Below are 3,940 nucleotides of genomic sequence, written 5' to 3'. Positions count from 1 at the left end.
GGGTCTTTATCCTACTTATTTTTCTTTGGATTACTTTCATTTTCTCCTCTCCTGGCCAGGAGGACTAATTTTTGTGTTCTGTGGCTTAATCCTGTCTTTTGTGCTGTTTTATTTTGTTGGAACTCATGTCATGGGAAAGTCTGCCTCAAAGCCTCTAGATCTGGTTCTGCTTCACTTCAAGGAAGTTAGGGTTCGAGCTCACAATTTATCAATGGATGTTGAAAAGGGATATTCTGCACATCTACATGGCCTACTTTCGAGGCAGGATGACCCCCTGAGGGTACTTTTCACCTTCTAATCATAGAAGCAATAGAAGAAAGAGTTTATCAACGTATGGGGGGCCTTCCGGGTCAGATTCCATACATTGTTGTCTGGAAGAACCTGGTCCCTAACCCACCCATTTGGGTGAAACCCTTTCTCTCTTCAGTATCTTCTCAGGTTCTGGTGACTCGAACCCCAGAAGAAGAAAAGCCGAGACGAACCATGACCTCACCCTCAGCACCCCCCTACCCGGTTTTGCAGGAAGGAGTGGATGAGGATCTCCTCTTTCCCCCTCTACCTTACCGATCCCCTCCAACTCCCTCTGACCCTGCTCCTAATGTCCCATTGCCACCACAGCCATCTTCCTCTGCTCCATCCCCTTCCGTTGAAGGAGGCCCAGCGTATGGGACCCGTGGCTGAAAGGGCACCACCCCAGACTCCACAATGTTCCCCTTGCGAGCCATGGGACCTATAGACGAGGCAGGAAACCAGCCTCATCATTATTGGCCCTTTACCTCTTCTGACCTTTATAATTGGAGATCTCAAAACCCCTCCTACTCAGAAAACCCCAAGGGCCTCATTGGGTTGTTAGAAACTGTACTCTTTACTCACCAACCCACTTGGGATGATTGTCAGCAATTGTTGCAGGTTCTGTTTACAACTGAGGAGCGAGAACAGATCCTGCTGGAAGCACGACAGGAGTACCCACCATGAACCCCGCTGACATCGATGCCGGATTTCCCCTTGTCTGCCCCAATTGGGATTATAACACAGGAGAAGGTAAGGAGCGCCTCAAGGTCTATCGCCAGGCTCTGTTGGCAGGTCTCAAAGCGGCCACTAAGAGGCCCACTAGTCTGACTAGGGTATATGATATAAGGCAGGAGGCAGAAGAAAGCCCCGCCCCTTTTCTAGAGCAGGTGATGGGACCCTTCAGGCAGTTCACCCCGTTCGATCCAGAGCACGCAGATCATAAGTCAACCGTGGCAATGGCTTTCATTAACCAGGCTGCACCTGACATTAAGAGAAAATTACAGAAAGTCGAGCGCCTCGGAGAAAAGACTCTCCGAGATCTAGTAGAGATAGCAGAAAGAGTGTACAATAACAGGGACAGTGCTGAGGAAAAACAAGTAAAGGCAGAAAAAAGGACAAAATAGAGATTTAGCTAGAGTGTTACGGGCCATGACTGCAAACCCAGAGGACCACCACCACCAACTAAAGAAAATTGCTGGAAGAAGAGGACAAGAAAGAGACCCAGAGCGCCGCAGGACACCAATAGGTAAGAATCAATGCACCTGTTGTAAAGAGGAAGGACACTGGCTCAGAGACTGCCCTGAAAGAAAAAGCACGCCTAAAGTGTTATTCGCTGGAGAAGATAGTGATTAGGGAGGACGGGGTTTGAAACCCCTACCTGAACCCCGGGTAACTCTTAAGGTGGAGGGGAAATCAACTAACCTCTTGGTGGACACTGGGGCTCAACACTCGGTATTATTAGAGGCCAAGGGGCCTACCTCAAGTAAGCAATCTTGGGTCCAAGTTGTCACCGGGACCGAGCAGTATTCATGGACTATCCCAGACTGTCCTTACCCCCTGCTGGGGAGAGACCTTTTATCAAAAATGAGGGCTCAGATTCACTTTGGCCTGCAAGGAGCCCCTAACTCCTGGTGCCCACATTGACTAGTGGCTCCAGAAATACCCACAAGCCTGGGTGTTTTAAGGGCCTTCAAGTCTGCCTGGAACACTCCTTTGTTCCCTGTTAAGAAGCCCGGTACTAATGACTGTAGGCCGGTGCAAGACCTCAGGGAGGTTAACAAATGGGTAATGGATATACATCCAACTGTCCCGAACCCGCACACCCTTCTGAGCTCCCTGCCACCTGAGAAGCAGTGGTGTACAGTCCTTGACCTCAAGGATGCCTTTTTCAGCCTGCCCCTGGCCCCCAAAAGTCAAGAACATTTTGCTTTCGAGTGGCATATCCTGATATTGGCATTAACGGGCAGCTGACATGGACTCAGAGGTTTAAAAACTCCCCTACCATCTTCGATGAGGCACTGCATAAAGACTTGGGTGTGTACCGGAGGGAAAACCCAGATGTTATGTTGGTGATCTTCTGATTGCAACCACCCCTGAAGAAAGCTGCCTTCAGGGAACTATTCCTGATGTTGGGCAAGTTGGGATACAGAGCCTCTGCTAAAAAGGCTCAAATTTGTAAGCCCCAAGTTACTTATTTGGGATACATCCTCAAGGATGGACATAGATGGTTGTCTCCAGCCAGAAAGGTCACCATCCTCCACATACCCCCACCTAAATACCCCACACAACTGAGAGAGTTCTTGGGGTTGGCGGGGTTTTGCAGATTGTGGATTCCAGGCTTTGCATAAATTGCTAAGCCCTTGTATGAACTGACCAAAGACAAGAGTGAGTTTCAATGGAACATCAACAAGCATTTGAAACTCTAAAACAGCTCTCTTGTTGGCACCAGCGCTGGGGCTTCCTGACATTACTAAGCTTTTCCACCTGGTTGTGGATGAAAGTAAAAGGGTGGCCAAGGGTGTGCTGACCCAGACGCTAGGACCCTGGAAAAGACCAGTGGCCTACTTGTCCAAATGCTTGGACACAATAGTGGCCGGATGGTCCCCCTGGTTAAGAACTGTGGCTGCAGTGGCGTCTTTAGTTAAGGACGCGGATAGATACTTTCTCAGGGTGGACTAAGGCCTCTCCTACCAAGAGCGAGACAGCTACTATTGTGGAAAAGAAATTATTGGAAGAGATCCTGCCAAGGTATGGTTTTCCTTAGTTTTTAGGGCCAGATAATGGACCAGTGTTCATGTCTAGGGTAAGTCAGGGAATAGCACAATTCACTGGGGCAGATTGGAATTTACATTGTGCATATAGACCCCAAATTTCAGGACAGGTAGAAAGAAGGAGTAGAACTGTAAAAGAGACCTTAACTAAATTGACCTTAGAGACGGCAGAGACTGGGTAGCCCTCCTTCCCTTCGCCCTGTATCGGGTGCAAAACTCTCCCTACCAAATGGGTTTAACTCACTTTGAAATTATAGTTTTGTGAAAAACATTGTTGTTCTTTTAATGGTTGCTCACCCAGATTAAGAAATCTGTGATATTCAGGAATGTTATAAAGTATTTGTTTGTAATCTAGAGCATTTATGTTTTCTCTCTACTTAAATCATCTAAAATTCAAAAACACATTGAGTATTCCACCAATGCATTAGTCTTGATTTGGCTATCTCAGATAAAGGAGGTTTTTTTAGAGAGAAAAACTCAATGCACTACTGTGAATGTAACTCTAGTTCTGTTGTCTTTGAATATTTGTTGTTGGATCTCAGGCTTGTTAGTCTGTGAGGATGATATTTAAAATAGGGGTCACGCCTTTTCAAGAGACTTAAATGTGGACTTCACAGATAAACAAGAAGTTCAGCCGCTATTAAAGTTTCAGGCATCACCCTGGAGTCAAGGCCAGCTCTGAAGAATCCTCAGCTTGGTGAGGTGATCCAGATCCAGATGATCAGCTCGACTAATCCTCAAAAAGACTCTGACTCCAGAGATCTCCAGCCCTGCTCCAGCCACACCCCGGAAGCTGGCTGGTCTAGCACTGCAGAAGCCTGAGGAATCACCGGTCCATTTTCAAAATTTGGCTAATAAGTTCATAGCATTTGTCAAAG

The 3,940-nt window shown here is 47.2% G+C and overlaps 1 long non-coding RNA gene across 1 annotated transcript in view; it reads left to right on the top strand.

Annotated features, from left to right (window-relative positions):
* LOC115293844 overlaps positions 1-3,829 on the top strand; it is a 4,962-nt gene extending 1,133 nt beyond the window's left edge. The window contains exons 2-3 of the long non-coding RNA XR_003909627.1: positions 428-1,041; positions 3,680-3,829. This is a non-coding gene — a long non-coding RNA (uncharacterized LOC115293844). The remainder of the gene's footprint in view (positions 1-427; positions 1,042-3,679) is intronic.
* Positions 3,830-3,940: the final 111 nt, after the last annotated feature.

This window comes from Suricata suricatta, chromosome 6 (genome assembly GCF_006229205.1).
Source record: "Suricata suricatta isolate VVHF042 chromosome 6, meerkat_22Aug2017_6uvM2_HiC, whole genome shotgun sequence".
NCBI classification, from domain to species: domain Eukaryota; kingdom Metazoa; phylum Chordata; class Mammalia; order Carnivora; family Herpestidae; genus Suricata; species Suricata suricatta.
This window is presented reverse-complemented; position numbering and strand designations above follow the sequence as displayed.